Source organism: Rhipicephalus microplus, unplaced genomic scaffold, assembly GCF_043290135.1.
Source record: "Rhipicephalus microplus isolate Deutch F79 unplaced genomic scaffold, USDA_Rmic scaffold_487, whole genome shotgun sequence".
Classification (NCBI taxonomy): Eukaryota; Metazoa; Arthropoda; class Arachnida; order Ixodida; family Ixodidae; genus Rhipicephalus; species Rhipicephalus microplus.
Window position 1 is genome coordinate 1 of NW_027465049.1, and position 12,500 is coordinate 12,500.

Below are 12,500 nucleotides of genomic sequence, written 5' to 3' on the forward strand. Positions count from 1 at the left end.
GGGCTCGCCCCGGCTGACGCAGTTTTCGCGCCGCCCCGGCAGACGCGGTTTTCGCGCCGCCCCGGCTGACGCGGTTTTTGCCGCCCCGGCTGACGCAGTTCGGACTTGGCACTTTTTGGGCTGAGCCTGGCTGGCGGCCCACTCACTCGATCGCCATGTCTGTTTGCCACAGTCTTCCCGGTGGTGCCGCACCCGGGCTCGCCCCGGCAGACGCGTTTTTTTTTTCTTTCGCCCCGGCAGACGTGGTTCCCCCCCCCCCTTTTCGCTCGCCCCGGCTGACGAGGTTTTCGCGCCGCCCCGGCTGACGCAGTTTTCGCGCCGCCCCGGCTGACGCGGTTTCGTGCCGCCCCGGCTGACGCGGTTTTCGCGCCGCCCCGGCTGACGCGGTTTTTGCGTCGCCCCGGCTGACACGGTTCGGACTTTGCACTTTTCGGCTGTGCCTGGCTGGCGGCCCACTCACTCGATCGCCATGTCTGTTTGCCACAGTTTTCCCGGTGGTGCCGCACCCGGGCTCGCCCCGGCTGACGCAGTTTTCGCGCCGCCCCGGCTGACGCGGTTTCGTGCCGCCCCGGCAGACGCGGTTTTCGCGCCGCCCCGGCTGACGCGGTTTCGTGCCGCCCCGGCAGACGCAGTTCGGACTTAGCACTTTTCGGCTGTGCCTGGCTGGCGGCCCACTCACTCGATCGCCATGTCTGTTTGCCACAGTTTTCCCGGTGGTGCCGCACCCGGGCTCGCCCCGGCTGACGCAGTTTTCGCGCCGCCCCGGCTGACGCGGTTTCGTGCCGCCCCGGCAGACGCGGTTTTCGCGCCGCCCCGGCTGACGCGGTTTCGTGCCGCCCCGGCAGACGCAGTTCGGACTTAGCACTTTTCGGCTGTGCCTGGCTGGCGGCCCACTCACTCGATCGCCATGTCTGTTTGCCACAGTTTTCCCGGTGGTGCCGCACCCGGGCTCGCCCCGGCAGACGCGTTTTTTTTTTTTTCTTTCGCCCCGGCTGACGCAGTTTTCGCGCCGCCCCGGCTGACGCGGTTTCGTGCCGCCCCGGCAGACGCGGTTTTTTGCGCCGCCCCGGCTGACGCGGTTTTTGCCGCCCCGGCTGACGCAGTTCGGACTTAGCACTTTTCGGCTGTGCCTGGCTGGCGGCCCACTCACTCGATCGCCATGTCTGTTTGCCACAGTTTTCCCGGTGGTGCCGCACCCGGGCTCGCCCCGGCTGACGCAGTTTTCGCGCCGCCCCGGCTGACGCGGTTTCGTGCCGCCCCGGCAGACGCGGTTTTCGCGCCGCCCCGGCTGACGCGGTTTCGTGCCGCCCCGGCAGACGCAGTTCGGACTTAGCACTTTTCGGCTGTGCCTGGCTGGCGGCCCACTCACTCGATCGCCATGTCTGTTTGCCACAGTTTTCCCGGTGGTGCCGCACCCGGGCTCGCCCCGGCTGACGCAGTTTTCGCGCCGCCCCGGCTGACGCGGTTTCGTGCCGCCCCGGCAGACGCGGTTTTCGCGCCGCCCCGGCTGACGCGGTTTCGTGCCGCCCCGGCAGACGCAGTTCGGACTTAGCACTTTTCGGCTGTGCCTGGCTGGCGGCCCACTCACTCGATCGCCATGTCTGTTTGCCACAGTTTTCCCGGTGGTGCCGCACCCGGGCTCGCCCCGGCAGACGCAGTTTTCGCGCCGCCCCGGCAGACGCGGTTTTCGCGCCGCCCCGGCTGACGCGGTTTTTGCCGCCCCGGCTGACGCAGTTCGGACTTGGCACTTTTTGGGCTGAGCCTGGCTGGCGGCCCACTCACTCGATCGCCATGTCTGTTTGCCACAGTCTTCCCGGTGGTGCCGCACCCGGGCTCGCCCCGGCAGACGCGTTTTTTTTTCTTTCGCCCCGGCAGACGTGGTTCCCCCCCCCCCTTTTCGCTCGCCCCGGCTGACGAGGTTTTCGCGCCGCCCCGGCTGACGCAGTTTTCGCGCCGCCCCGGCTGACGCGGTTTCGTGCCGCCCCGGCTGACGCGGTTTTCGCGCCGCCCCGGCTGACGCGGTTTTTGCGTCGCCCCGGCTGACACGGTTCGGACTTTGCACTTTTCGGCTGTGCCTGGCTGGCGGCCCACTCACTCGATCGCCATGTCTGTTTGCCACAGTTTTCCCGGTGGTGCCGCACCCGGGCTTGCCCCGGCAGACGCGTTTTTTTTTTTCTTTTCGCCCCGGCTGACGCAGTTTTCGCCCCGCCCCGGCTGACGCGGTTTCGTGCCGCCCCGGCAGACGCGGTTTTTTGCGCCGCCCCGGCTGACGCGGTTTTTGCCGCCCCGGCTGACGCAGTTCGGACTTTGCACTTTTTGGCTGAGCCTGGCTGGCGGCCCACTCACTCGATCGCCATGTCTGTTTGCCACAGTTTTCCCGGTGGTGCCGCACCCGGGCTCGCCCCGGCAGACGCGTTTTTTTTTTTCCTTCGCCCCGGCAGACGTGGTTCCCCCCCCCCCCTCCGTCTTTCTTTTTGTTTTTTTTTTCGCCGCGGCTGAAGTGGATTTTTCGGTGCCTCGACGCCCCGGTAGTCGCGGTTTTTCCGTTTCCGCACGGCCCCGGCTGACGCTGCTCGGTCACAGTCGCCTTTTGTGAGGATTGCAGACTTCTTGAGCGCGGGTGTTTTTTTTTTGTTGTTGTTGTTGTTTTATTACGCATTCGCTCCAGCAGACGCTGTTTAGACTTTTTGTTTCCTCTTTTATCCTGCGACGAGGTGACGAGGTTTATTCGGTGCCCCGCCGCCCCGGCTGAAGTGATTTTTCCTGTCCCGTGCCGCCCCGGCTGACGCGGTTGGGACTTCGCGTTTGTTCGGCCGCCACGGGTTTTGGCGCACTCGCTCGGTTGCTTGTTGTTGCCACTTGTTGCGAACCCAGGTTTCTTGAGCGAGCGCGGGCGTTTTTTCTTCCTTTCTTTCTTTGTTCTATGTGTTAGCGAATCGGCCTTTAATATCACACGAGGACTCACAACCAACAATTTTCAGTTTGAAGTGTAAAAAATCTGCAGGTGTTGACGTAACTGACTTGCCCCGTACCCTTGAGTACATCCATGAAGTTCTCGTAGTACTACTAAATCGCATTATTCCAAGTGGAGAAATTCCCATAAACTTGCAAACCTCTACACGAAAATCGGTGCGCGTGATAAAGTTGAAAATTATCGTCCGATATCAAATGTGCCTTCTATAACACAAATTCTAGGAAAAAAAAAAAAAAACACTTGTTCGCCGTTCTCTGCGCCGTGACTGGCAGCACTCCGGCGAAGCGAAACGGGGTCGATTCGAGCACGATATCGGCGTCTTTCGACGTGCTCGCCGGCGACCGTCGCACGAGTACGTCGCACGAGCGCGTCTGCCGGGGCGCCGTTTGCGAAGCCGACGCAAAAGTGGGAACCGCCGCTCGGATGATCGCCGCTTTCGGCAGAGTGAGTGTTGGCACTCCGGGGAAGCGAAACAGCGTGAATGCGCCCACGAAATCGGCGTATTTTGAAGTGCCCGCCGGCGACCGTCGCACGAGTACGGTAAACCGCGTCAGCCGGGGCGTAGTTCGGGACGCCGACGAAAAAGTGGGAAGCGCAACTCGGATCTTCGCCGTTTTTGCAGGAGTGAGTGGCGGCCCTCCTGCGAGACCAAGAAGCATCGATTCGTGCACGAATTCGGCGCCTTTCGACGTGATCGCCGGCGACCGTCGCTCGAGTAGGGCAAACCGCGTCTGCCGGGGCGGGCTTCGGGACGCCGATGCGAAAGTGGGAAACGCTGCTCGGATGTTCGCCGTTTTTGGCCGAGTGAGTGCTGGCACTCGGGCGAAGCCAAACGGGGCCGATTACGGCACGATATCGGCGTCTTTCGACGTGCCCGGCGGCGACCGTCGCACGAGTACGGTAAACCGCGTCAGCCCGGGCGGAGTTCGGGACGCCGATGCGAAAGTGGAGAACGCCGCTCGGATCTTCGCCGTTTTTGGAGGAGTGAGTGGCGGCACTCCGGAGAAGCCAAGGAGCGCCAATTAGCGCACGATATCGGCGTCTTTCGACGCGCTCGCCGGCGACCGTCGAACGAGTAGGGCAAACCGCGTCTGCCGGGGCGGGGTTTACGACGCCGACGCAAAAGTGGGAACCGCCGCTCGGATGTTGGCCGTTTTTGGCAGAGTGAGTGCTGGCACACCGGCGACGCGAAAGAGCGCGAAAGCGCCCACGAAAGTGGCGTATTTGGACGTGCTTGACGGCGACCGCTGCAGGAGTACGAAAAACCACGTCAGCCGGGGCGAGCGACCCACGGCGGTCTGGGTGCTTATCGCTGCTATTATAGGGGCACCCCGGCAGACGCAGAAAAAAAAAATTTTTTTTCGACCTTCTTTTTTGCTGGTCGAGCTCGGGTAACCCAGGTCGCAATGGGAGCCGCGCACGAAAGCGGCGTCGCGAGACGCGTTCGCGGTCGCTAGTCGCACGAGCTCGGCAACCGCGTCAGCCGGCGCGGAGTTCGGGATGCCGACGGCTAAGTGGGTACCGCTGCTCGGATGTTCGCCGTTTTTGGCCGAGTGAGTGCTGGCACTCCGGCGAAGCGAAACGGGGCCGATTCGGGCACGATATCGGCGTATTTCGACGTGCTCGCCGGCGACCGTCGCACGAGTACGGCAAAGCGCGTCTGCCGGGGCGAGGTTTGCGATGCCGACGAAAAAGTGGGAAGCGCCGCTCGGATCTTCGCCGTTTTTGCAGGAGTGAGTGGCGGCCCTCCTGCGAGACCAAGAAGCATCGACTCGCGCACGATATCGGTGTCTTTCGACGTGCCCGCCGGCCACCGCCGCACGAGTACGGCAAACCGCGTATGCCGGGGCGGGGTTGGCGACGCCGACGCAAAAGTGGGAACCGCCACTAGGATGTTCGCCGTTTTTGGCAGAGTGAGTGCTGGCACACCGGCGACGCGAAAGAGCGCGAAAGCGCCCACGAAAGTGGCGTATTTGGACGTGCTTGACGGCGACCGCTGCAGGAGTACGAAAAACCACGTCAGCCGGGGCGAGCGACCCACGGCGGTCTGGGTGCTTATCGCTGCTATTATAGGGGCACCCCGGCAGACGCAGAAAAAAAAAATTTTTTTTCGACCTTCTTTTTTGCTGGTCGAGCTCGGGTAACCCAGGTCGCAATGGGAGCCGCGCACGAAAGCGGCGTCGCGAGACGCGTTCGCGGTCGCTAGTCGCACGAGCTCGGCAACCGCGTCAGCCGGCGCGGAGTTCGGGATGCCGACGGCTAAGTGGGTACCGCTGCTCGGATGTTCGCCGTTTTTGGCCGAGTGAGTGCTGGCACTCCGGCGAAGCGAAACGGGGCCGATTCGGGCACGATATCGGCGTATTTCGACGTGCTCGCCGGCGACCGTCGCACGAGTACGGCAAAGCGCGTCTGCCGGGGCGAGGTTTGCGATGCCGACGAAAAAGTGGGAAGCGCCGCTCGGATCTTCGCCGTTTTTGCAGGAGTGAGTGGCGGCCCTCCTGCGAGACCAAGAAGCATCGACTCGCGCACGATATCGGTGTCTTTCGACGTGCCCGCCGGCCACCGCCGCACGAGTACGGCAAACCGCGTATGCCGGGGCGGGGTTGGCGACGCCGACGCAAAAGTGGGAACCGCCACTAGGATGTTCGCCGTTTTTGGCAGAGTGAGTGCTGGCACTCCGGCGAAGCGAAAGAGCGCGAATGCGCCCACGAAAGTGGCGTGTTTGGACGTGCTTGACGACGACCACCGCAGGAAAACGAAAAACCACGTCAGCCGGGGCGAGCGACCCATGGCGGTCTGGGTGCTTATCGCTGCTATTATAGGGGCACCCCGGCAGACGCAAAAAAAAAAAAATTTTTTTTCGACATTCTTTCTTGCTCGTCGACCTCGGGTGACCCAGGTCGCAGTGGGAGCCGCGCACGAAAGCGGCGTCGCGAGACGGCTTCGCGGTCGCTAGTCGCACGAGCTCGGCAACCGCGTCTGCCGGGGCGGAGTTCGGGACGCCGACGGCTAAGTGGGAACCGCCGCTCGGATGTTCGCCGTTTGTGGCCGAGTGAGTGCTGGCACTCCGGCGAAGCCAAACGGGGCCGATTCCGGCACGATATCGGCGTCTTTCTACGTGCTCGCCGGCGACCGTCGCACGAGTACGGCAAAGTGCGTCTGCCGGGGCGGGGTTTGCGACGCGTACGCAATAGTGAGAACCGTCGCTCGGATGTTCGTCGTCTTTCGCCGAGCCAGTGCTGGCACTCCGGCGAAGCCGAACGGAGCCGATTCGGGCACGATATCGGCGTCTTTCCACGTGCTCGCCGGCGACCGTCGCACGAGTACGGTAAACCGCGTCAGCCGGGGCGGAGTTCGGGACGCCGATGCGAAAGTGGGAAGCGCCGCTCGGATCTTCGCCGTTTTTGGAGGAGTCAGTGGCGGCACTCCGGTGAAGCCAAGGTGCGCCAATTCGCGCACGATATCGGCGTCTTTCGACGTGCCCGCCGGCCACCGTCGCACGAGTACGGCAAACCTCGTCTGCCGGGGCGGGGTTTGCGACGCCGACGCAAAAGTGGGAACCGCCGCTCGGATGTTCGCCGTTTTTGGCAGAGTGAGTGCTGGCACTCCGGCGAAGCGAAAGAGCGTGAATGCGCCCACGAAAGTAGCGTATTTGGACGTGCTTGACGGCGACCGCCGCAGGAGTACGAAAAACCACGTCAGCCGGGGCGAGCGACCCACGGCGGTCTGGGTGCTTATCGCTGCTATTATAGGGGCACCCCGGCAGACGCAGAAAGAAAAAAAAAAAAAAAATGGGGACATGGCGTGCGTCACCGTGCGGCTTCGCAGCGTTGCCGAAGTCGCCGAGCCCTTCGACTGAGCCGAACGGCGGACAGGGAACGTTGGTCGGCCGTTCTAACCTGTCGGTGCCACGCCGAGACGTCGTTAAGGAAAACCGCGTCGTGGGCCTCTACGACGCCGTCGAGTCGTTGTACGTTTGGTGTCCAGCGTGTCGGCGGCGAGTAGCGGACACGTCGTTCACGACTTCGGTCTTTCGCAGTCGACGCGAACTTGCGGAGAGTCGTGGTGCCTCACGTTTTCGGCAGAAACCGCGGCGGAATTTTCCCGTGCGTGCGCGCACGACCTCGGTGCTGTGCCGTCAGCGTAGTGTTGCACAAACTCGTGGCCTACCCAAGGTGCGGTACGTTTGCGGCCGTATCCTCGGTGGGAATTTCGTGAGTAGGGTCGCAAATTCTACGACCTCGGCGGGTTTGAGAGCGACGTAGACTTGTGGCACGCTCAACGTGCCACACGTTTCGGGGCACACCCGCGGTGAAATTTTCTCGAGTACGCTCGTATTAGTGCCCAAGGAGGTCTGGGTACTTATCGCTGCTATTATGTGGGGGTTCTCGTGAGCGGCGTACGCGAAAGCGACCGGGTGTCTGATATGCGGCGGGCTTCGGCCTCGTCAAGCGTGTCCTCGGGTCTGCTCCAGGGGAATCCACGGCAGTCGTCTGCAGCCTCATCCGCTTGATGCGTTAGGGGCTGGTTGTCGGACGGTGCCGTTTTACCACGATATCGAGGTGTGTTCCGTGTCGTCCTCGGGCGATTCAGATGCGAAAGCGCCGAAGACGCGGGCGTGACCCGTCGTCTGGCGGCTTTGCAGTCTCGGCTCCGTTGCTAGTTCCGGCCGGTCCACCGACAGTGCAGCGGGCTTGGGCAACCCGCACGGCGCGACCGAGTCGATGCAACGAAAAAGAGCGAGCATGAACGTGCTTCTTGCCGCACGGCTCCCACTCGTCTTTCGGGAAGGTTGTGCCGTAGCGAGCTCGAACGCCGTCATCTCGGAGTGCAAAATAAGCGTGTTGGGGCGCCTGAAGGTGGCCTCCGCCGCACACAGACTGCGTCCGGCCCGCCGAAGGCGAGGACGGACGCGCAGTCGAACGATTACCTGGTTGATCCTGCCAGTAATCATATGCTTGTCTCAAAGATTAAGCCATGCATGTCTAAGTACATGCCGAAATAAGGCGAAACCGCGAATGGCTCATTAAATCAGTTATGGTTCCTTAGATCGTTTCTTCCTACTTGGATAACTGTGGCAATTCTAGAGCTAATACATGCAGTGAGCCTGGAGCCCTTTGGGTAACGGGTGCTTTTATTAGACCAAGATCGATCGGGTTTCGGCCCGTATTGTGTGGTGACTCTGGATAACTTTGTGCTGATCGCATGGCCACGAGCCGGCGACGTTTCTTTCAAGTGTCTGCCTTATCAACTTTCGATGGTAGGTTACTTGCTTACCATGGTTGTTACGGGTAACGGAGAATCAGGGTTCGATTCCGGAGAGGGAGCCTGAGAAACGGCTACCACATCCAAGGAAGGCAGCAGGCGCGCAAATTACCCACTCCCGGCACGGGGAGGTAGTGACGAAAAATAACAATACGGGACTCTTTTGAGGCCCCGTAATTGAAATGAGTACACTCTAAATCCTTTAACGAGGATCAATTGGAGGGCAAGTCTGGTGCCAGCAGCCGCGGTAATTCCAGCTCCAATAGCGTATACTAAAGCTGCTGCGGTTAAAAAGCTCGTAGTTGGATCTCAGTTCCAGACGAGTAGTGCATCTACCCGATGCGACGGCTCGGACTGAACATCATGCCGGTTCTTTCTTGGTGCACTTCATTGTGTGCCTCGAGATGGCCGGTGCTTTTACTTTGAAAAAATTAGAGTGCTCAACGCAGGCGAGTCGCCTGAATAAACTTGCATGGAATAATAGAACAAGACCTCGTTTCTGTTCTGTTGGTTTTTGGAATACGAGGTAATGATTAAGAGGGACGGACGGGGGCATTCGTATTGCGGCGCTAGAGGTGAAATTCTTGGACCGTCGCAAGACGAACTACTGCGAAAGCATTTGCCAAGAATGTTTTCATTGATCAAGAACGAAAGTCAGAGGTTCGAAGGCGATCAGATACCGCCCTAGTTCTGACCATAAACGATGCCAACCAGCGATCCGCCTGAGTTACTCAAATGACTCGGCGGGCAGCTTCCGGGAAACCAAAGTATTTGGGTTCCGGGGGAAGTATGGTTGCAAAGCTGAAACTTAAAGGAATTGACGGAAGGGCACCACCAGGAGTGGAGCCTGCGGCTTAATTTGACTCAACACGGGAAAACTTACCCGGCCCGGACACTGGGAGGATTGACAGATTGAGAGCTCTTTCTTGATTCGGTGGATGGTGGTGCATGGCCGTTCTTAGTTGGTGGAGCGATTTGTCTGGTTAATTCCGATAACGAACGAGACTCTAGCCTATTAAATAGGTGCGGGGTTCCCAGCACCTTACAACCTTCTTAGAGGGACAAGCGGCTCCTAGCCGCACGAAACAGAGCAATAACAGGTCTGTGATGCCCTTAGATGTCCGGGGCCGCACGCGCGCTACACTGAAGGAAGCAGCGTGTCTTTATCCCTGTCTGAAAAGACTGGGTAACCCGTGGAACTTCTTTCGTGATTGGGATAGGGGCTTGCAATTGTTCCCCTTGAACGAGGAATTCCCAGTAAGCGCGAGTCATAAGCTCGCGTTGATTACGTCCCTGCCCTTTGTACACACCGCCCGTCGCTACTACCGATTGAATGATTTAGTGAGGTCTTCGGACCGATGTCCGGCGCGGCCTTTCGGTTGCGCCGGTCTGTTGGAAAGATGACCAAACTTGATCATTTAGAGGAAGTAAAAGTCGTAACAAGGTTTCCGTAGGTGAACCTGCGGAAGGATCATTAACGGATTGTGAAGGGTGAGCGCCTCAGCTGCGTCTGCGCCCGACACTTTCTGCCGCTGACCCCGTTTGGACGCGGGGTCGGCTTTTCCCCACGGGGCTGCCTGAATGTGGAGCGGCACCCCGTGACAAATTGTTGCGCCCAGCGGACGCCAACACCGCGACCTTGGACGGTCGGCCAGGTGGCGGACGCGGGTACAAACGGCGCAACGCACTCATAGGTCGGCTTTCGACCCGCCACTGCACCGTGGCTCGAAGCGCTCGAAATGCGCGACCCGACCGCTGCGGGACCGCCTAGTACTGTAAACAGGAGCGGCGGAGCGCGAACGGCGAGTCGTGGTTACGTCGGTAGAAGGCGAGGCTGCGCGTTCCCGAAACGCCAGCCGAGTGCCCTCCCGACCGTTCGAGCGTGCAAGAACGAGACCCGACAATCGCGCGGCGACTGCCAAGTACGAGAGGAACGGCACAAGCGTCGGCGGTCGGTCAAGGAACTGGCGATGTGACGGGTCCGCTGTGCACCAGTGCATACCGTCCCGCCGTCCGCGGCAAGCGCCTCCGCGTCCTCGGGTGACGGAGGCTGCCGGTCGGTTCTTGCAGGCGAGGGATCTCGCTGGCACCGGTTCGCGTTGACGCGCGGCCGGTCATGGCACGGCGATGCGACGGCCGAGGTGCGCAGTACTCGATGGAGGAACCGCACGCTCCGATGACCGTCCCGCCCTCCGCGGCGTATGCGTACCGACCGTAATGGTTGCAGCAGCGCCGGCCGGCTTTTGAATTCGCCACACGAAACACGGTGCGAGATCGCGGTTAGGGGAGCGTCGACGTTGCCAGGCGTTTTGCTTGCTGCCGAGGGAAAGGCGGCACGGCCACGTCGCGCTCGTCGCGATTAGCGGGTCTGCGCGCTTTGGGAAGGTGCCGCAACGACTTGCCGAAAGAGGAAGCACGGAAGAACGAGGGACTTGGACGTCCCGACAATTGAACGCACTTGCGGCCAGGCCCTTGCTGGCTTCGTTCTTCCGCCTCGAGTAGGCTCGTACGCGGCTCCGGCGCCGAAAGTGGTCCTTGGCACCGACTTCGGTGGACGTGGGAAGTGCCGCGCAAGTACGGCGCGCCTGGCTCCACCTGTTGGCTAAAGTAGGCAGCCGGATCGGCATTTTGGTGTGCGGTGGCAAACCGTGGATGCGAAAAAAGCTTGTGCGATTTCGTGGAACAAAAAGCGGGGGTCCCCCTTTTTATGCGGAGGAGACCGACCCGCCTGCCGTGGTGAACCGCGACGCCACGGTAAAAACGGGAGAGGCTTGTCGATGGGACCGTGCATCCCGCGCTCCACGGAGGCCGGGAGGCGGCCGCCCGAGGAAATGTGTAGCCGTCGAGGCCCGCATCTGCGTGCACTCTTATCCAAATGGGTGTACCGCAGGCATTTTCTGGTTAGGCGGGCCAATGAGAGCGAGCACACAACGATACCTACGGGTCCGGCTTGGAGAACCGGCTTCGACGCCTCCCGAGTATTTATAGAGGGGTGGACCACGAAAGCACTCGCAAGTAGCGAAAGCGAAACGCCGTCCGAAACACACCGTTTGCTCGATTTGCGGCAGCCGAAAAAGGCGCGGCAGAGTTTTGGAGTCCAAGCGTGCGCTGAAAAGCGCCCTTCTTGGCCACTGTTTGGCCGAGTGCCAGAAACGTTTGGTTTTGACTGTACGGAATTGAACAAACACTTTTTCACGACTCTAAGCGGTGGATCACTCGGTTCTCGGGTCGATGAAGAACGCAGCCAGCTGCGAGACTTGGTGTGAATTGCAGGACACACTGAGCACTGATTCTTTGAACGCACATTGCGGCCTTGGGTCTTCCCTTGGCTTCGTCTGTCTGAGGGTCGGATCACATATCAAGAGAGCCTTCGGCGCACAAGGGAACGTGAGCCGTCGACTCGTTTTGACCGCGTCGGCAACACGGACAGCACGCTGAACACCTCACAGCGAGCGCCAACAGCGGCCACTCAAGGGCGAGACGGTGGCGACCGTCGTGCCAGAGCCCAACCGAAACGGGGGCGACCGACTGCATTGAGGATGTGGCACCTCGTTGAGACCGCCGCAGGACTTCGAGTCGGAAGGAAGCCTGCAGGGAAAGTGCGGTCGAGGTTGCGTACTCCTCTCTGCGACCGGGCGCGCAAGAGCTGCGAGAGCCACGGACGCGCAACTTTAACGCACGGTAAACACGAGGAGCGAAAGCCGGCCAGCAAAGCTTCTCCAGCCGTGCGCAAAGTGCGCGAGATCGCAGCCTTGCGTTGCGCTTGTTGCCCTCGAAGTAAGCAGGGTGTCCCGTAGACCGGGCGCTCGAACACGCTGCGGGGCCGTGCCTCCTCCAGGCTTTGCCGCGCGAACAGGGAACGTTCGCGCGCAAAGCGCAGGGAGGTGAGGAGGCTGCGCCCGACGTTTGCGGTTCGCTGCGTACGCGGTTGATGCGGAGAGCACGGCGCGACGACTTGCCGCGAAGCGGAAAAAGTCTCCCGCACGAGTTGGCGAAACGTTGGCGAAGCTTAAGGCGTTCTCGTCGTAGTCCGCCGTCGGTCTAAGTGCTTCGCAGTTCCCGTCCCGTTCAAAAAACTGGGCCACTCCAGTTGGGGCGGGGGCGACGCTACACGAGACGATGCCTCTCGCCAGGCTGCGTGGCTGCCCTTGCGGCGGCGGCGACTGGCCTCGGCGGTGTTTGGGCTTTCGACACGGTCGTTTATCACGCAACTGCTCGGACGACGCACGCGCGCAGCGGAATGCCGCTTGCCAGCCTTGTG

At 61.2% G+C, this 12,500-nt stretch overlaps 2 non-coding genes across 2 annotated transcripts; both read left to right on the plus strand.

The window, feature by feature from the left end:
• The first annotated feature begins 7,901 nt into the window (after positions 1 to 7,901).
• On the plus strand, positions 7,902 to 9,716 carry LOC142794735 (small subunit ribosomal RNA). The gene has a single exon (XR_012892579.1). It is a non-coding gene; the product is annotated as a small subunit ribosomal RNA (ribosomal RNA).
• A 1,719-nt stretch (positions 9,717 to 11,435) lies between these two features.
• LOC142794728 (5.8S ribosomal RNA) lies at positions 11,436 to 11,588 on the plus strand. The gene has a single exon (XR_012892572.1). It is a non-coding gene; the product is annotated as a 5.8S ribosomal RNA (ribosomal RNA).
• Positions 11,589 to 12,500: the final 912 nt, after the last annotated feature.